The sequence below is a fragment of the Adiantum capillus-veneris genome, chromosome 13 (assembly GCF_014529385.1).
Source record: "Adiantum capillus-veneris isolate H3 chromosome 13, ASM1452938v2, whole genome shotgun sequence".
NCBI lineage: Eukaryota > Viridiplantae > Streptophyta > Polypodiopsida > Polypodiales > Pteridaceae > Adiantum > Adiantum capillus-veneris.
In genome coordinates, this window is record NC_140943.1 from 140,786,923 (window position 1) to 140,808,820 (window position 21,898).

Consider the following 21,898-nt stretch of genomic DNA (forward strand, 5'->3'; position numbering starts at 1 on the left):
CATCAAACCCTACCAAAGCTGAAGGACTTGTTTCACAAAGCAGTGTGAACATATGACAAGCAACTCAAGAGGAGCCAAAATATACCAACCTACTAGACAAAATGGTGGCATCAAATGACCAATACAATGGAAGAGGCCTAAATTTCTAGAACTTATGGAATTGGGTTTGTGGCCTTGAACAGGTAAGTCCAAGTCGCCATTAAAAATACATGGCATAAAAGTCAGATCCAGGCAGCTAAGCCACTAAATGAGCAAGGCGTTAGTCCCAAACCTTCATGTAATATTCTTTGTGGCCTAATCATCTTAGTTATTCTAGGTACTGCTCAAGCTGGAAGAGTTGAGCATAATTATTTTGTGTCGCTCATGCTGGTATAGGTGAGCATAAGAGTCGAAGTCATTGTAGTATAGTGGTAAGTGAAGGAGGAAGTCTAAAAGGCACTCACGCACTCAACACAGTGTGAGGAACTACTGGATAATCTTCTATATCAAAAACCCTTCTTGGAAACGTGAAAGCTATTGAGACATCCGTTGATGTCACACTGCTACATTTGTTCCTTGAAGCACCCATCATGTCCATCTCTTACAGTGCATGCTTTTGTTTGATAAATTTTCATATGCATATAGAGTGTCCCATAATTGGCACTTACATTAGACACTCTTCCTTGGTTTCTCCCAAGCACTCACCTTGCATGACTAGTACTTCAAGTGGAATTGCTCAACTCCAATAAGAGCGTATACCAAAGACACGTTATTTCTCACCAGGTTTCTTCCCTTTGGTCATCTAGGTTTTAAGACCCTAATCTAGTAACCCTCATCATCAACTTCTTGTATATATTCCTTCTACATCCACAATAAGGAGATGGCTACCCAAATCAATTGACAATGACTTGGAGCAAAAACTACAGGTCTCCATATGCTTGTCAAGAGATCTTTTATCTCCAGGGTCGACAACAAAGCTCCATCAAGCAATGGCAAGTCAAAGATAGCCTACAACGACAAGCAATGAAAAATTTAGCAAACGACCTATCCACAACAACCATACATAGCTCACACATTGCTTCAACATTGGCTACCTATTGTGGAAAGCTCAAATTGCAGTGGACCTTGAAAGCAAATCGATCATAACGTCCACGCAACAAAGAGGATCAGTTCTACAACCTTAGGCACATCAAATTCCATCTTTACGGCGGCTAAGATTGGCAGCAAAGAGTCAAATGCACAACAAGAAGAAAGTTGCCTCGAAAAGAAAAGATCAAATCTCGTATCAACAACATGGCAGATATGAATCACTCAAGGGGGGGGGCGGAGCGTCATCAATGCCAACGCACTTCCCACGTTGAAGTCCAACCTTGCAGACAAAGCTGAAGACAACACTCTGACAAGAATTCACAAGGTCGTGTCAAGGGACGACATGATTTAGGAAGGGGGGAATGTTAAGAGATAGATCAAACGGGTGCCGACCTAGACGGACACGTAGCCGGACACCATAGTAGTTTTGCGAGCTAGTGTAGTGATACTCTGTGTAAATCCTAATTCCAGAGTAGCAAGTCAATTCCATAAGTTGTAATGCTGTCATGACCTTTGTAAAAGTCCATGTGAGCCGGCCACTGGCCATTTAGAAATCCCTATGTATAAATATCAATAACCTTAATGTGAAAGTAGGCTTATCTTTAGAGAAGAAGGAAGACATCTGTTGTACGTATGCTCAAGCGACTATGAAGTTCCAACTTGTAATCATCGCAACTAATGATTGGGTAATCTATTTTCAATTTCAAAATGTGCATTGTGTTCCTCTCTCTTTGCTCTTTCATTCAAGTATAAGCATTGTCAGTTTTGTTGAGGCTCGCGACTACGTGTTAGTGAGCCTAATCTCCAAATTTGAGTGCTTAAATTACTATTTTTAGTCGTTTTGATCAGAAGCGAGTGTTCCTAGACCATAGGATGACCTTTCTAGACTGATATTTTATAGTTTTCAGGACCTTTCTCATGATGGATCGCGATTATGGTACCTTGTTGGATTGCGACCCGACTCGGTAGTATAGTGCCCCTAGCTGTCGTAGACCTCCTCCTAAAGTTTTGTTGCATTTCGAGTCCGTTCGAGTGCCAAAATGGGGTGATGACCTAGAGCTATGAAAAAGGATATAGGTAGATTTCCCTAATCATTGAGTGTTGGTTTTCTTGTAGAGTTGTGTTTGCTTGTTAAGGTTCACTTCTTGAGATTGACAATCTCAAAGATTCTCCGTGCCCCATCCGAGTCACTTCCCTGAGTATTGACATTATGTTAGTGCCCGATGGCTATGCTACATACGTCGATCACAGCGACCTGTTAACAGTCACATCCTCGGGGGGGGGGGGACACCTGCCTACACACACCCGGAAACATTGTGCAACATAGCAAAAGAGAAGAGAGGGGAGGGGGAGGAACCACACCAAAAGCAGCACAACCAGAGATTTCTTCTGTTTCAATTGATGACCTATGGTGGAGCATACAACAAACAATGCTCTCTCCTTTTTTGCTCTGTCTACCACCCTCTATAACACAAGAGAGTACAAAAACTTAAATATCTCCTAATTGGTGCAAATTTTGCCTATTTTCATGAGACTCGACATTTCTCAAAACACCCTTTTCCTTGTCCTTGACGGTCCATTTTTACAAAAAAACAATTTTGCAAAAATTTTACAAACTAAGACTTTTTGGCCTCCCTCATGCAGAGGTGTGAAGTCTCTCACACACTTTCCTTTTTACCACTATGGCTACACCATCATTGCCCAACCCCTTGTTGAACATTTATGTTCAACCAAAAGAAGTCTCTATTCATCTACAACCTGTAAACACTTGAAAACACTTTGAGAACACACAGAAAACCATATATATATTCTTATTTCTTCTATTGCCATCAACCCTCAAGTGGGTTGTTCAGCCCGTGCATCACAAAAAAGCCTCCTCCTAGATCAAAAACCTGGCTTTGAGCTTTTTCATTCACCTGTAACTACATCCCTTTTTGTCTTTCCTGAGCACATAGACCATCATACTCATAGGCCTACCATGGCCTACCTTTACTCCAAGCATAAGTTTGGCAAGAATCTACTTCCATCCAAGCATCATCAAGAAAATCATCATTCAAAATAGCCAGACCGGACATCATATCTGGCCCTCCCTCCCAGCCATATAATGACACTCTCCATGCTAGAAATCTCCCCTTTTGGACGGGAAAGCCCTCGCAACACCTGTATCCTCAACAAAGATTTTTCCACCAGTACCTGTCTCTCTTTATCTCCTTCAATTGTAGGATCATCAAAGCCCCAATCATCTTCGTCTTGAATGCATACCTGGTCAAAGAAACCTATACCATCAGCATTTCCAAGCATTTCTTCATCAATCGGCCCTTCAAGATCTGCCAACTCCGCTTGCTCATTTGCTCCACTCTCTTGCTCTTCAATCACCTCTTCTACCGCTGCTTCAAGTTCCGACAAGGAAGAGAGAAAATCTCTCCCCACCGCATCTCCATGGTCTACCTCCATAGGCAAGGCTATTTCATCTCTCTCGGAAAGAATCTACATACTATCACATTGTGCATCCCATACTGCTCTTCACACAAATGCACAAGATCTCTATCAACTTGCAAGAGATCAAACTCGTCATACCTTGACTGAGAGGATTCGCTTTCCTAGCTCGCATCTGTATCCATAGAGCTACTTTTGCTTGTCTCCCCTTCCTCTTCTATCTCGAGATCAGGAATCTCTTCAGGCTCTACCACTTTGACATCCTCTACAAACCGTACTATTTGACTGCTCACACACTTCAAAGGAACTTGACCATCCATACCTTGGTTTGATAGCACCTCTCTTGATCGATCTTGAGCCACCTTCACTTCTTCCGTAATTGGAGTTTCCCTCTCTAGCATCCTTGCAATTGACATGAATCTATCTCTCTGCAGCCATAAGACCCTTTGCTCCTCTTGTACATGCATCTCCCTTTGCACCACCACATTTGGCTTGACTATCACCACTTCAATTTGCCTTGGCACCATCACAACCAACAAACGGTGTTTTTTTTTTGCTAAAAATTGCCAATTTGGGGAATCTTAAAATTTTTGAGCTTTTTTTTGGCTCTCATTGGTGTAGACCTGAAGATGTTTTTCGCCAGACTTTGCGATAAGGTTTTGTATTTTGGGGTAGCTAGTCGCCAAAGATATGCCCACTAAAGAACTTGATGGTAGGGGAGATTGAGGGCCAAGTAGGTTTGATGAAACACATCACATTATGACATGGGACCCAAAATATTAAAGCCTACATGTGGTTGTAAGATTTTGTTACATGGAATTTTAATGGGCTCCTATCATCATAATTATTTTTCTTTTCACTCTCCTAAATTTTCTATGATTGACCTATGCATGATTAACTAGACCTTATGTAGGAGGTATGAGATCTTCACACTTCCTCATTTAGTTTTCATCTAGATTTCAAAGACCTTACCCTACTCACCAAGATGTTGTCTCCTAGCAAAACCCTAGTACATATAAGGTGTGTTGTGACATTGATACTTATTTGAAAAGTCTAGGTGCCACTACTTAAATCACTTCTTTCTATTATATAAAAAGTTGTAAGAAGTGTTCCTTTTATCCTTACACGTGATATTGAAATTAAGGTCTAAATTAATGTTTTTGTTGAAAAAATCATAAACTTAATTTTAAAAAATATTTTTCTCACCAAATTCATAAATTTAGATTCATTTTCTCACCAAAAACTTGAGTAATATTTCAAGGTCGGTGTCCAAAAAAAATACATTACCGGCAAACCCTGCCTCGCCCACCGTTTCTTCAATATCTTCTTTGTTCACCCTTTTGCTAGAGCCACCGCTTTGTTATATGACCTTGGGTCATCCAACTTCACCTTGTCTCGCACTTCTTCATGCAAGCAGTCCAACAATTTTCTTATTTTAAGATAATCCACATTTTCAGCAACAGCTACCTTGATCAGTTTTGCCCAAAGGGCTTTGAACTCCCATGTGAATGCTTGGAAACCTCTTTCAGACTTTGCTTCAGCCCATCGAGCTTTCTCTTTATCTCATACAACCGCACATCTTGCACAAATTGGTGTCAAAAAGCTACTTCCAATGAAATTGGCCTTTTCTTCATTAGTTAGACTATCAAACCACCACTTTGGACCTTCAATTCTCAAAAACCTACTTTCCAATAAAAATAACCCAAAATCTTGCAGCCATGTTTCCGCATCCTCCACCCCAGTGAAGATGGGAAATCCTATCCATGACATATCTTTCAACACTTTCTCTTCAAATCTTGCATCTTCGACACCGAAAAAATTGCCACTTTGCCTTCAAATTGGAGCATCAGATAGCTCCTCAGTGGGGACACCATTGTTGGAAAGGGAGAAGAAGGAACACACCCAGCACATACAATGTTTGCTTCTCTATAGCCCAGGGATTCTGCTGCACCCCTATCCACACAGAATCATACACAGATACACACACGTTTCTCAAACGAACTCCCAAGTACACCCAAATCAATGCGCATACACTCGTGCGGACCACAATCTACCTCACATCCATAAACACATCAAATTCTTGTCTCCGTTGCACACAATCATCTCTCTCTATCTCTCTCTCTCTCTCTCTCTCTCTCTCTCTCTCTCTTTGTACATCACACCCTCAAGGGGGGGGGGGGGGGGGGGGCACACGTACCTACACACACTCGGAAACACTATGCAACAGATCAAAAGAGAAGAGAGGGGAGGGGGAACAACACCAAAAGCAACACAACCAAAAATTGCTTCTGCTTCAAATGATGGGCTATGGTGGAGCATACAACAAACAATGCTCTCTCCTTCTCTGTTCATTCTATCGCCCTCTTTAACACAATAGAGTACAAAAACTTAAATATCTCCTCGGTGGAGAATTTGCCTATGTGAAAAAATTTACGGACTAAGACTTTTTGGCCTCCCTCATGCAGAGGTGTGAAGTCTCTCACACACTTTCCTTTTTACCACTGACCACATGTCTTCCTCTACCCAAGTTTCCTTGCATGTCCTAAGAGCCTTTTCACATGTAAAACCTTTTCTTCAAGCATGAAATCTCTACGCTTAGGTCTTTAAAACCACATCGAACATACACTTCCTGAATCTCCCTGCTTGGAATGGGCCTTTGTATTTTCTTTATCACCCATGCCTGCACCTGTAAGCATACACATCACTGTCTGTGTCCTCTGCTAGGGTTGACACACTTTGGCTACACCAAGGTGGTCTTGCCCCATTTGGTCTTTGTAGAAGCATTGGCTTTTGACTAGTTCCTTCACCACTTGCATTCGTCACTAGATAAATCAAGTTAGGTCTCCTTGTCTCCCCACAGGGCCAAGGACAATTATACATACCATGCCCAAATTTCCCCCAATTCCAACATTGTAGTACTTTCTTGGGTTGTGACTCTCGCTCCTTAATGTTGTTGGTTTGTCCCTTAGGTCCTACAGCTTGTCCAAGGTGAATTGACAAGTTGCTTAAGGATTCATTTAAATTTTCAATGACTGCAACAATTACCTGAGTACTCTTATAAATGCAAACTGTATAAAGTCTCCCAAATTTATGATACTTTTTAAATTCATAAATGACAATACTCAGACTACCGTGTTAAATGACAATAAAATAGAAATTGTGGTGTGTCACTTGGCCCATGGGCCACAAGCCACAAAAAAAAGGGTTTACATGACATTCAATTATTTTGCACCTCAATGAAGTGTTAACCTACAATGCTATCTATGTTTACATCATTGCTCCGCAATGCCCTTCGTTGCCGAGTAGGAGGAAAATCATCCACCTCAAGGTTCACATTCAACTCAAGCAAAGTACATCCACCAAGTTTACAGAACTCAAGTTCTTTGACTATCACCTCTTCCCCTTGCTCCTGGTCATCTTCATTCATATCCACAGTCCACCGTGTTCTATCTTCTTCATACCGTTTTTATTGAATATTGCTAAGTAGCCTGTGATTGCAATATAGAAAAACCAATTTCTCGACTCGATCACTGAGAAGCCGATTACGCATAGTTGAGTGTACATAGCTGTACGTACTCCAGTTTCTCTCAAAACTTGAATTGGTAGCACATTGTGCAAGAACCCTAATGGCCAATGGGTACAATGTAGGCTCCAAAGAATCATTCTTGAGCCACCATCTCCATGCTGGTTGTTCTGATGCAAGGTTCTGCACAGCTTCCGAATTGAAAAGGCCATCCTTTAACATGTACTTTGTCATGTCGGTAACTTCTTGGGCTTGATCATCTAGATTGCTGTAGAAATTACTTTCCACATCATAGAAGTCTTCAATCACCTCCTCATCTAATTCATCACAATCCATGTTCCAATACTCTGGATCAAGCAGAAAAGAAACACTATGTAGTGGGCTATGCACACTAACCCATCAAGCATGTACATACTTATTTAAGATATTTTATTAAGCCTTATTAAAAGGTGCCCTCCAGGGCTTGATCAAATAATTTTTTGGCTCTGATGGAGAGTTCAAGATCTCTTGAATATTATACTAGCCCATGTACATGTTCCCTATATTGGTTAACTTAAGATCAAACTGACGCAAATATATCATCACAGGTCTCATCACCAAGTATGTGTCTCCAACGTCAGACCAAAAGAGATTATCATCAATAAGCACTTTCATGGATCGAACCTTTTTTTTACTTGTTTTGGTTGCTTTGCTTCCCACTCCTAGAAGCCAGCACAAACAAATGTCTCCAAGAAAATATTTTTATTTGGCAAAAGACTCTCCACGATGTAGAATTTATTGCAAAATTTGGTTTCACATGGAAGCTTCAATATTGTGGACATAGGTTGTTGATACACGTCTAGCACACGTTGTCTCATCAAAATAAACTTCACCACCTTCCTTGCTTTATCTATAATGATTTTGAACCAATCAGTGTCTTCTTTCTTATACCAATCTTGCAACACAAGTTTTAAGCTATGTGCATTGCAACCAAACGTGTACAAGCTATGTGCATTGCAACCAAACGTGTACAACCAAATGTGTACAAGCCAGGAAAGCGCTCCTCCAAGAGACGACCTACTGCTTTGCAATTTTTGGCATCGTCCATTATCACTTGTAGTAGATTTTGGACACCAACTTGATGAATTGTTTCCATGATTATATTGACTATATAGCTCCCTGATTTTATCTCACCCGAGCTGTCAACCAATTTAATAAAGCACTCCCCTTGAAAACTAAATAGCATCACATTAATCAGCGGCCTATGTTGGACATTTGACCATCCATCACTGACTATAGTGCATCCTGTTTGATCAATTGATTTCAAGATCAATCTATCAACTTCTTTTTGGGTGTATACATAGCACTTATCCAAGAATGTTGTGTGCATTTGATGATATTATGGAGGGGAAAAAACAGCCCCATACTTACCGATCTTCTTCCATGCATGCTTCCATGACTCTTGTGTGACCATACATAGAACCGCCTATAAAATAGATAGCTTGTGCAAGAGAAGATTGTGCCTCTTCAAGAGCAATTGATCAAAACCTTTGCTCTAGACTTACTTGCCTCATTCTATGCATTTCAATGGTACTCCGGCGATCCATCTTGAGTGCTATCTCTTTGTGTGCGCGCGCACATGTGTGTGTGTGTGTGTGTGTGTGTGTGTGTGTGTGTGTGTGTGTGTGTGTGTGTGTGTGTGTGTGTGTGTGTGTTGGCCGGCATGGAGAGTGCACCACTTTTTTTTCCCCCTTGTGTTGAGGTAGCACTGCCTTGGTTCTCTAAAGCATAATAGCTTGGAGTCGGTATCATAGGTCGCCTTGCATTGGCTACACTTCCTAACAACTCTCTCAAGCGTTTCGTAGCACTCTCATGACCTACACCATTACATCTGCCTCCATGTTATGCAGAAACCGGCACTGACAGAAATTTTGCACAAAATGACAAAATAGCTTGTGCAATACTGCCTGTAGTGGAAACGGAGGCCGAAATGAGCCCAAATCAAAATTCTGAGCAGACCAAGCTCTTCTAGCTTTTCCCAAAATTTTTGTCGACCTGCGAACGCTCGCCAAAGCTCACTGAAATCGGAGAAAGTGAGCAGGCTTGTGCTGGAGCAGCTGGCGACTAAGCCCGGGAGGACGTGACCTGCTCTGATACCAATTGTTGGAATTAGGGTTGCAGAGAAACACACATAGCTTGGAGAAGACAAAGGAAGCTCAAGGCACACAATAGAGAGTGTGTCACTTAGTGTGTAATGGAAAGATAGATAGCCCTAGAGTGATGGGCGTATATACAATGCACGGGGGAAAAAACCTCCTAAAGAGGGAAAAAATGCCCCGGCGGTCCTAGTGTGTTCACACACATCACTACCACATGTATATGGTAACAACAAGTTCACAATCCAGCTATACATTCATACAATCGTAATAATATTAGGTTTTTGAAAAAAAGTATTTAATTGAACAATTGTATAATAAAGTAAAATAATATACATATAAAAAGATAAAGCAAAAAGAAGTGAAAATTTGATTTCAGCAATAGAAATGGCACACAAGTATGCCGATGTAGTGATCATGAGCACTCCATTCCAACTATAGAAATGAGCCCCAGTACTTGCACCATCTAACCCTTCACAAGGATGCTCCCTATCCAAACCTGTTTTGATACGAATAGACACCCGAGGAAGGTTACTAAAAGTAGCAAACAACTACATTAGTGTAGTGATAAGAAGCACTCCATTCCAACCATAGAAGTGGGATCCAAACACCTGTACCATCTAAACCCTTCACGAGGATGCTCACTACGCAAACCTATTTTCAGGTGGATAGACACCTAGGGGAGGTAACTAAACGTGACATACAAGTACGTCGGTATAGTGATAAGAATCGCTCCATTCCATCTATAGAAATGAGCTCCAAGCACTAGCACCACCTAACCCCTTCACGAGGATGCTTTCTATCCAAACCTATTTCTAGGCGGATAAACACCCAAGGGAGGTAACTATACTAACAAAAAAATATGTAGGTGTAGTGATAAGGAGCACTCCATTACAGCCATAGAAATGATCCCCAAGCACTTGCACCACCTAAACCTCCGCAAGGATGCTTCCTACCCAAACCTGTTTCCAGACGGATAGACACCCAAGGGGAAGTAAGTTGTAAATGTTCGTGATGTTAAAAAATATAGCAACCAAAGCTACCTGAATAAAAAACAACACCTCAACTAAGCCAACAAGTGTGCCAAAATGGATGGATGCAAGGATGGGACATTGTTTATATAGCCACCTCCAAAAATGGGGAGAAAGAGGAGGATATAGCCGAGCCCGTGGGGCATGACAACTTGCCTGCCGGGCCCTACTGGGCTAGAAAAGAATCCCATCGAGCTAATACAAAGGGCTGGTTCTAGCACGTGCTTGTGAATTTGATGTTATTAATACTCTCATGGAGTGGAAAGATAGATAGCCCTAGAGTGATGGGCGTATATACAATGCACGGGGGAAAAAACCTCATAAAGAGGGAAAAAATGCCGCGGAGGTCCTAGTGTGTTCACACACATCACTACCACATGTATATGGTAACAAATCCCCCTCTGGAGTGATGCGTTGAACGAGAGCTAGCAAATGAGTAAAGGGAAGTGCCATGCCCTGAGGATAGGATCAGTCCACAAAGGGGAGTAAGCCCAAAGCTTTGCGGAAAGCTTCAAGCTTCTCACGAGACAATGCCTTTGTGAAAAGATCTTCAAGGTTGTCCTGTGTTGGCACATAAGCCAAGCTGATCTCTTCTGCTGAGAGCCTCTCCGTGACATAGTGGTAATGCACCTCAATGTGCTTTGTGCGAGCATGAAAAATTGGGTTCCTCGCAACTGCCAATGCGCTCTGACTGTCAGTGTAGATAGTGTTGGCAGTGTCCTGTCCAACACCCAAATGAGCCATAAGGCGTCTGAGCCATACACACTCAATCGTAGCTGTGAAGACTACCCTGTACTAAGCCTCACAACTCGAAGTGGCCACAGTAGGTTTCTTCTTTCTCAACCATGATATACATGAACTGCCAAGAATGAAACAAAAACCACTTGTGGACACTTGCGTGTCAAAACAACCAGCCCAATCTGAGTCCGAAAAAGCATGTAGGTCTGGCGGCAATGATCCCCCCTTGGGATAAAACAAGCCAAGATGTAAAGTTCCACTAAGGTAGCAGAAAATCCTCTTGACAGCCTGCCAATGCTTAGACCCTGGGCTATGCATAAATCTGCTGACCTGTGAGACTGCAAACTGAATATCCGGCCTCGTGTTGCATACATAAATGAGGTAGCCAACAGCAGTTTGGTAAAGAGTGACATCAGCAGGATCACCAACATCATGTAGACTCAACTTCAAACTTGTTTGCATGGGAGTGGCAATAGGTTTGTAATCCTCAAGTCCAAACTTACATAGCAATGTCTCTATGTAACTTTTCTGACACAAGGCAATACCACCATCACACTGCTTAAACTATATACCCAAATAATGATGCAACAGCCCCAAATCTTTCACTTGAAAGTAGCATTCAAGTTAGCCTTAAATTCAGCAATATGTCTCTCATTTGGTCCAGTGATCAGCAAATCATCAACATAAAGAACCACAATGAGAAGTACATCACCCTCACGCTTTACATACAATGTGCTTTCTGTTGGACTATTACGAAAGCCTTGTTTGACCAAATGAGTGTCAGCTTTCTCATACCAAGCACGAGGAGATTGCTTCAACCCATACAAAGCCTTGTTACATTTTCACACTTTGTCCTCTTGTCCTTTTATGAAAAAACCGCGAGGCTGCGTTACATAAACTTCCTCAAATATGTCACCATTCAAGAAAGCAGTAACAATGTCTGATTGATGTACATCCCAACCAAAATGAGCTACCAATGCACATAGAAAACGCACAGTAGTCATACGACAAGTGGGAGCAAAAGTCTATTCATAATCTCTGACTTTTTGCTGTGCATAACCCTTTGCAACAAGTCGAGCCTTATGGCGATCGATCTCACCATCCGGCTTGCGTTTCAACTTGTAAACCCACTTCGTACCAATGGCCTTTTTGCCATGAGGCAAATCACATAAACTCCATGTGTCATTTTCTATAAGTGCATCATATTCTGATTGCATGGTAGCCATCCAATTTTCTGAATTTTGTCCTTCATCAAAACTCATAGGCTCCTCAACATCATGTAAGCTAGACACAGCCAAAGCATAACAATCTGATGCATAAGATGCATGGCGAGAGCCTGAACGAGTACAACTAGACAAAGGTGCATCCAATTTACTGTCACGCAAAGTGTGCACCAGCCATTTTGGCATACCTCTAGCCTGCTCATTTTCAGCCCTTTCCTCATCAAGTACATCATGTACATCTGCATCAGTAATAGGCTGATCTAAAACATTTTGAGAAACCCCCATAGGCTGTACATTTGCCTCATTGGAACTTACATTCGTATTTCCACAACTGAAAAGAGGCAACAAAGTGTCATAAATGTCCTGTGAGCTTACATTACTGTCTCTAGTACATGACAGCAAAGGCTGAACAGAATCTTCCACAAACACTACATCCCGAGAAACCAGAATACGTTTTGTTTGTGGATGATACAACCTGTAACCTTTGCTTTCAGCACTATAACCAACAAAAATACATTTAACAGCCTTATCATCCAATTTTCTGCGCTATGTTGTGGCACCAAAGCATATGCCAAACAGCCAAAAACACGCATGCCATGCTTCATATGGAGTAATAGACTGCAAAGCTTTCGTAGGAGCATTAAATTCATGAGACATATACTCCCCCCCTCGATCAGAATGGAGGGTGCCCATAGTACATTTCAAGACATTTTCAGCCATATCCAGAAATTGTTTGAAGCACATAAAAACTTCGGACTTCGCTTTAAGCGGAAATACCCATGCATGCCTGGAGTAATCATCTATGAAAGTCACGAAGTACAGGTAATTGCCCAAGGACGGAGTTTGCATGGGCCCACAAACATTACTATGCACAAGCTGCAACCTACATGTGGCCCGAACTGAACCATCCTTTGGAAATTTAGAACATGCATCTTACCCAAAATACAGCCTTCACAAACATGTTTGACAGGTGCTTCAAGAGGCGGCAAAGAAGCAACCATATCAGATTTCTGCAAACGCAGCAAACTGGCAAAATTCAGATGACCAAAACGTACATGCCAAAGTTTTTCATCTGAAATATCCCTTGAATCTGCAACAACATTTGCAAAATTTTTTCCACACTTGTCATACAAAGTGAGCTTATACAACCCATGGCACAAAAGCCCAGATGTAACAATTTCATCACCAAAACTGAGATCGTGAACTGTACATCTGTCATCCACAAATTTGACTACAAGTCCAAGTAGGCTAGCTAGTGCGGATACAGACAAGAGATTCTTCTTGATCCCAGGTACATAAAGTGCATCAACAAGTGTGAAGGAACTGCCATTAGCAGCAGTGAGCACAATCTTTCCAACTCCCTGAACTGGATAAGAGGCGTTGTTGGCACAAGTGACTGAATTCCCATGAGGGACAGACTCAAGAGAGGTAAACAATTCACGATGTGAGGTAATGTGCTTTGTAGCACCACTATCGAAATACCACACATGTGAATCTGCAGCAACTAACAAGCATGCATCATGGACAGCAGTATTGTAATTGCACTCTACTCTAAACGCCCATTCTGCATCAACATCAGCAACACAGTCTCCTTTCACAGAAACTCAACAATGGCTGCATTTGTAGTGGAACCAGCATTTGCAGTGGAATCACCCTCTTTCTTCTTAGCCTTTTTGGCCTTCAACTTAGGACACGACAAGATCAAGTGATCATTGGCTTTACAATAATGGCAACGCATCTTCTTTTTTCCCTTATCACTAGAATTTCCAGTCGAAGTACTGCCAGCAGAAGCATTAGGAACAGAATTTTTGCCACTCGCAGCAGAACCATAAGAAGTGGCTGCATTGTTGTAACCACCCTTTCTTTGAGAAGCAATAAAAGCCTGTTCAACTGCACGCTGCCTAGTCTTGTTTTTTCTAGAAAGTGACTCTTGCAACAGCAATGTGCATAATGCATCAAACTTGACAACTTCAGGATTTCCTTGGGTCATCAGTCTCCAAGTACTAGCAAAAGTCTGGTAGGAATCTGGAGAGGCATCAAGAACAGTCTGCACAAGGAAACTGTCTGAAATGAATTCACCTGCAAAAATAAGCTGCTCATTGATATCCTTGACACTAGCAAGGAAAGTGTCCATATCATCTTCCTCATGCATAATCTTCGACTCCAGCTCTTTACGCAGCAAAGAAATTTTAGCCTCATTGCGGCTTGCATAAAGACCTGCTAGAATATCCCAAGCCTGTTTTGCAGATTTTGCTGAATGGATGTGAGGAACAATGGCGCTCTTCACAGAAAATGCAATCAATGCATGATCCTGCACATCCTTAACATCCCAACGAGCTTGTTCTGCCGTAGGCAAAACAACTCTAACAGCTGCAATCCTTAAAGCAAGACCTGCAACATCCTCAACATCGCCTACATCCTCAGAACCAGGACGTATATCAATGCCCTGCACAATGTTCCAGACACCCTTTGACACAAGAACATGTTGCATCATATAAGCCCACATAGGGTAGTTGTCCCCATCCAACCTGTCCTCAGCAGCAAACATCTTGAACACATCTGTGTTGTTGTTGTCAACCATGGTAAATGCTGCACCTGATGTGAAAACTGCCCGAAAACAGGAGAAACGGAGCGGGAACAACCTGTGCTATATAGCACAAACTGTAGAAGACTATAAGGCACCTGTTATGCAGAAACCGGCACTGACAGAAATTTTGCACAAAATGACAAAATAGCCTGTGCAATACTGCCTGTAGTGGAAACGGAGGCCGAAATGAGCCCAAATCAAAATTCTAAGCAGACCAAGCTCTTCTAGCTTTTCCCAAAATTTTTGTCGACCTGCGAACGCTCGCCAAAGCTCACTGAAATCGGAGAAAGTGAGTAGGCTTGTGCTGGAGCAGCTGGCGACTAAGCCCGGGAGGACGTGACCTGCTCTGATACCAATTGTTGGAATTAGGGTTGCAGAGAAACACACACAGCTTGGAGAAGACAAAGGAAGCTCAAGGCACACAATAGAGAGTGTGTCACTTAGTGTGTAATGGAAAGATAGATAGCCCTAGAGTGATGGGCGTATATACAATGCACGGGGGAAAAAACCTCCTAAAGAGGGAAAAAATGCCCCTGCGGTCCTAGTGTGTTCACACACATCACTACCACATGTATATGGTAACAACAAGTTCACAATCCAGCTATACATTCATACAATCGTAATAATATTAGGTTTTTGAAAAAAAGTATTTAATTGAACAATTGTATAATAAAGTAAAATAATATACATATAAAAAGATAAAGCAAAAAGAAGTGAAAATTTGATTTCAGCAATAGAAATGGCACACAAGTATGCCGATGTAGTGATCATGAGCACTCCATTCCAACTATAGAAATGAGCCCCAGTACTTGCACCATCTAACCCTTCACAAGGATGCTCCCTATCCAAACCTGTTTTGATACGAATAGACACCCGAGGAAGGTTACTAAAAGTAGCAAACAACTACATTAGTGTAGTGATAAGAAGCACTCCATTCCAACCATAGAAGTGGGATCCAAACACCTGCACCATCTAAACCCTTCACGAGGATGCTCACTACGCAAACCTATTTTCAGGTGGATAGACACCTAGGGGAGGTAACTAAACGTGACATACAAGTACGTCGGTATAGTGATAAGAATCGCTCCATTCCATCTATAGAAATGAGCTCCAAGCACTAGCACCACCTAACCCCTTCACGAGGATGCTTTCTATCCAAACCTATTTCTAGGCGGATAAACACCCAAGGGAGGTAACTATACTAACAAAAAAATATGTAGGTGTAGTGATAAGGAGCACTCCATTACAGCCATAGAAATGAGCCCCAAGCACTTGCACCACCTAAACCTCCGCAAGGATGCTTCCTATCCAAACCTGTTTCCAGGCGGATAGACACCCAAGGGGAAGTAAGTTGTAAATGTTCGTGATGTTAAAAAATATAGCAACCAAAGCTACCTGAATAAAAAACAACACCTCAACTAAGCCAACAAGTGTGCCAAAATGGATGGATGCAAGGATGGGACATTGTTTATATAGCCACCTCCAAAAATGGGGAGAAAGAGGAGGATATAGCCGAGCCCGTGGGGCATGACAACTTGCCTGCCGGGCCCTACTGGGCTAGAAAAGATTCCCATCGAGCTAATACAAAGGGCTGGTTCTAGCACGTGCTTGTGAATTTGATGTTATTAATACTCTCATGGAGTGTAAATAACATGAGTTATTACCACTTCGCACTTCACGTGAATACGTGAATGAAATCCTTGAATATATAACCTTATTGGGGGCCCCAAAAGTACTAACATGGATAGGCTATCATGCTATTGGCGAGGCAGAGCATCTATCATTTCTCGAGAGAAAAGTTTATGGCTACTATGCAATAATGATGATGAAGAAGAAGTACAGACCAGAGCACAACTAGTGGCCACAAGATTGAGGACACGGCTGGTCAATGTCCCAAGACAAGACACAACTACTGCAACGAAGGCCAGCAAAAGTGACAAAGAGGATGAGGAAGAGGAGGAAACTCCTCTTGAAAGGAAGAAAAGAGATAAGGTAAAAGCTAAGATAGATGGTGAGGAACCTAAGAAGAGGTGAAGACCTACGGCACTATTAAAAGAACTAGGCCAATGGGTTGAGAGGGAAGCTACTTCTTTTGAGCTTGAGATAGATATGACCTATGGGACCAAAGTTACATGTGATGTAGTATGTGTATGGCTGATGAGTGACTCTTGATGCTCCAAAATTGTGGTGATGAGAGTCGCAATGGAGAACCCACACTATGGCTAGGAGAGGAAAGTGTGTAGGTCTAAGTCATGGTTGAAAATGTGAGAGAAGCAAGTTCGGATGTGACCAAAAATCTGAGCACTCTAGTAGTGTGTGGTACTCAGACTCTCAAACTTGCAGTAATCATAATGTGCACAATTGATTTGATTATTCTCCATTGCCCCAGCACCCTGTCTTGCATTGAAGGGAATGAGAGCTAAGACGAGTGGCTGGGATAGTGCGTATCGCCGACAAGGGGATAGGCTCAAGCATGTAAGTGTAAGTACGATTTCCTCTTTCAACGAAGAATGTGGTTTTGTAGTTGGAGGCAATATGGGTGGTGTAATGTATGAAGTGTGACCCACCGGATTTCTCCCTATCCATAATACATTGGCATTGTAGAAACGCTTCACTCACTTGGGAATCAATTGAAGCATCATGTAGTAAGTGTAATGCATCCCATGTCCCAAACCACTTCTTTATGTTTTGCATCCATCCCGTGCTGAAGATCTTGCTTTTATGAGTCTTTTGAACTTTTTTGCTTGCTTCCCATGCAATTGTAGGAAGTCGGTGTGAGGGGTTTTGACGCATCGTTATTATGTACTCCACAACCCTTTACATGCCAATAATCTCAATTGGAAGAGATCCCGACTCAAGAAGTAGGAGCATATATGGTGTTTGTGTCTTAACTTGGAGAAAGTTTGTAAAAAAATGATTTTGGACATTCTCAAACTCTTTCCAAGTAGACTTTGAGATGCTCCCGTCCCACACTTTAACTCCATATAAAGAAGAACCGGTGTCACCAATGTATCAAAAAGGTACTTCTTGAGAACCCAACACTTGATTTTTCCCGCATTACAGATGTTCTCAAATGCATAATATGCTCTCTTTCTTGCTTCCAAATGATGCATAGCACATTCATGCCACTTGTGATTGGACGGAACCTCAAGGCCAAGGTACGTAAAGCTCTCAACAACTTCAGGTGTCTCATTGTTGTACACAATGAATGGCTTCTCCTTATGGTTGGTTTTCACAAGCATAACCTTTGTTTTGGATTCATTCACATTTAGCCCACTATGCAAGCAAAAGTTCCAAGGCCAATCATAAGCTTTTGTGCATCTTCTAAAGTGTGTGCTAGAAGCACTACATCATCCACATACAGCAAAAGCATGATTACCGCATTGCAATTAGTGACCTCTCCATGCCATTTTCTTGCATAAAGTCAAGGACCATTTTTTCCAATTGTTCAATGCATAGAACAAAGAGAGTTGGTGACAACGGACATCCTTGTTTAACCCGAATAGTGCTTACAAATTTTTTTGAAATTCCTCTTTCCATGTGCAATTGACACGTCACCTTCTCATAGATTTGAGAAACCACAATCATAAACTCACTTGACACTTGTAGTTCTTCCATCCTTCTCCTCAAATTGTTACGTGGCATCATATCAAAGGCTTTCTTAAAGTCCACAAAATAGCAATACAATCGCTTTGCCTTTCAACCGACTTTCCTCCATGAGAACACAAAGAGTGACAAGATGATCAATGGTGCTATGGCATTGATGAAAACCTGCTTGTCCTTTTGCATGCTTGTCATTCTCTTCATCTCCGAATCACTCAATTTCATCTCCATAAAAACTTTTCCATAAGAGACCAATCATTATAGACCGGTAGTTGTTTACATTCTTCACATCCCCTCCTTTATGCAAAGGCTTGACCCAATTAGTACTCCAATCATAAGGCATACCATGTTGAAGAGTAAGGTTGAGCATATCCCGCATCTTCTCATGGGTAAAATCTCCCATCCATTTATCATCTCCGGCTTGATACCTTGAAGAGGGCATACATGGGAGTGAACCATAAAATGAAATTTTTTCAGCATTTTTTTGCTCATATAATTTCCTACAATGTGTGTACATATGCACAAGACTCAAGTTACCAAAATTCTCAACCCACTTGCCTCTCAAGTTTCTCGAAAATCTTAACATGCACGTGCCTTTTCTTGGACTTGAAAAAGTTACTGCTTTACTTCCCATCTTCTTCTCTTCTTTTGAATCAATGCCTTGTATGTATGCAAATGACTTTGATATTTTTCTTTGTCCATAGTTGCATCAAGCTTTATCAAGGACTTTTGAGCATCTTGACATTCTTTATCAAACCACCTTTTGCGTGATCTATCTTTGTTGATACAATGGAGATGCTTTACGGCAAAGCATTCTTCGAAACAAGAACAAATAACTTTCTTAAAAGCTTTTCATTTAGTTTTCATATTGAATCTTTGTCATCCATAACTTTTGATTAACCATTTCAATAGACATTGGTGTCCATTTGAAATCCATACATAGTGATAACTTCTCTTCCCTTTGGCTAAGATTATCATTCTTAGTTTCTTCTCCACATGCAAGGTCAATACATAAGGTCCGACGATTTGATTCCGAGATCCATTGACCAAAAATAAAACTCTTTATGCGATACATGATGTAAAACCCTGAGACTGTCTAGCTTTGATCCTCCACCCAACCTCCCTTTATAGGCCTTGCCCCAAGCTGGCCCTTGGCCCGCAGGTCCTTGACCCCAAAGTGGCCCTTGGCTTGACATTACTCCCCCCTTGGAGAAGTGTTTTCTTCCTCGAAAACAAGAGTGATGATACACTAATGTTTTCCACACTAGCCTCCTTCATGGATCCAGCTATTTACTTGACCAGAACACGGTTCAGTAGGAGGTTCAATGAAACCAAGAGTAACATCCTGATTTTCCACATTGTTGTCCATTTTCAACCATCTAGTTGTACCAGTTCCTATCCAAGCATAGTGTGTAGACTCCATTTAGAACTCACATGAGCATGCTAAACGAGTTATCACAACAAAGATGTACCCAAAAGAGTACCTCTTTTCACTTTTCATACAAGTAATTTTCTAATACAACTCATCAACCAAGTTTAAGTCCTTGACATGTTCTCAAATTTCATCAAGAAAGAACCCCACCATCACTAGTGTTCAAGGTTGAGAATCTGACCTATACATGAAGAGACTTAGTCGCAAACATGATTCAACTTTTGGTAAGAAAACTCAAAATAGACCAATAAATTCTTACTAATTGGACTATTTGGTGCTAACGTACGCACTTTCCATATCCTTTAGCACAAATTTACACTTTGTAATCTGCAGATCCCCTTGAATTACGGATAGTACTGAGGTGTTTTTTCCCACGGTTTATAGAGAGTCTTCCTAGAGGGATGGTAATCACAAGATTGTACAACATTACTTAAGAATCAACAATGTCCGAAATAACCATCGTGGTTAATCTTGAAAAATTCACAAGCACCCAAACCGAGCCATGACCTCTATTGGTGATTGGTAGACCCAAAATTAATATCATAGAAATTAATCTCATGATCATCCTTGCCAATACGTTTGGCAAATGTGATGCTAAATAGTTTTGAAAAGAATCTAAATACTTTTAGCTGCAATCATTTGCAAGCCTGGCTAAAACGTTTGAACCATAATAGAAGGTGAAACCGTAATCACTTCTAGGTACAAACAATGAAACCTTTTCATTAATTACTCATAGCCTTGCTATATGCATAAACAACCATCTGTAATGTTGTTCAGCTGCACTTGTATGTTAACAAGTCATTCTAAGTATCTGACAATTTCTAGCCATCGAAATTGCTCCTGATATGCCGTGCTTGAAATGGTCTAGAAAACAAATTTGACTAGCACCTAGGAACTTTGTCGTGACACAGAATTGAAATAGTGGGCGCCAATGTTAGTCCCAGAGACTCATATTCTCCACATGCGGAATATGTCTCATGTAAGGGTGTCTAAAAAAAGAACATCCTTCAAGTACAAGATGTACTTGTGCGTGGAGGTAATTGCAAACACTCTACAACAGGAGTGAGAGACCCTCATTAGCCTTGCTCCACACTAGCTAAACCAAACTCCTTGAGTTGTTAGACCGTGTTGTATCCCATGTGACAACATACGCCAAATAAACCCTACAAGTGGGTCTATAACTGCATAATGCAAAAAATGTATTTTGGACACAACGGCCCAAAATTCTTGGCTCCTACATGACCTTGTCATCTCTCTAAAGAGGAGAAATGGATGAAATCCATCCAGCTTAGTCACCCGACTTGAAAATTCAAGAAAATCATAATGAAAAATGGAATTAAACTAAATCAGATGTGTACCTAGAGGATGAACATAGTGTTCACTTATGCGTAGTGAAAGGCATAGTGTTCACTTATGCGTAGTGAAAGGCATTTGTGCAAATGTCCCGCCTGCAAAGGCCTAGGAACACTAATTAAAAATTAGTGAAATGCAAGTAGTATTTCAGATGGAACCTTGGGGGTTGCCTTTGCAATTCAGACCCCTTGGTTAAAGCAACATTGTCAAACCCCTTGGTCAAGCATAGAATTGTCAAACCCCTTGGTCAAATGTAGCATGAAAAGTGTTCAACGAGCAGCCGGCCCTTGGCCTTTGTCGGTGACCCCCCTCGGGTTTGCTTGTGGCATGTCCTTGCTTTTGAAGTTGAAATATTTCCACTACCCCTTGGAAATTTGTGGACTTCTTTCCTTGAAAATGCAAGTGTTAAGGTTTCAAGCATGGACCATTAACCCTTACTAAGTGATTAAATAATCACGCAATGGGATTATCCCAAATGCTACTCATATAGGCACTCTTAGTGCTAATAGGAGCTCCATTGAAATTGGAGTCGTATTCACAACTAGATCTTTTTCACACCCAAAAATCCATAATCTGGGGTTGTTGTGAACAGTTGTGTGGTCTGAAATGATGCCTTCATCCATACACCTTAGTAGAGACAAGCCCTTATGAGTTTAAGACTTCAAAAACTCAACTTGACTTGCACATTTAAAGTGTGGAGCGCTAAAATAATGCCCAAAAAATTACTAATGGCAAGACCCTTGCTTGTCCATTATAATTGATGGGTACT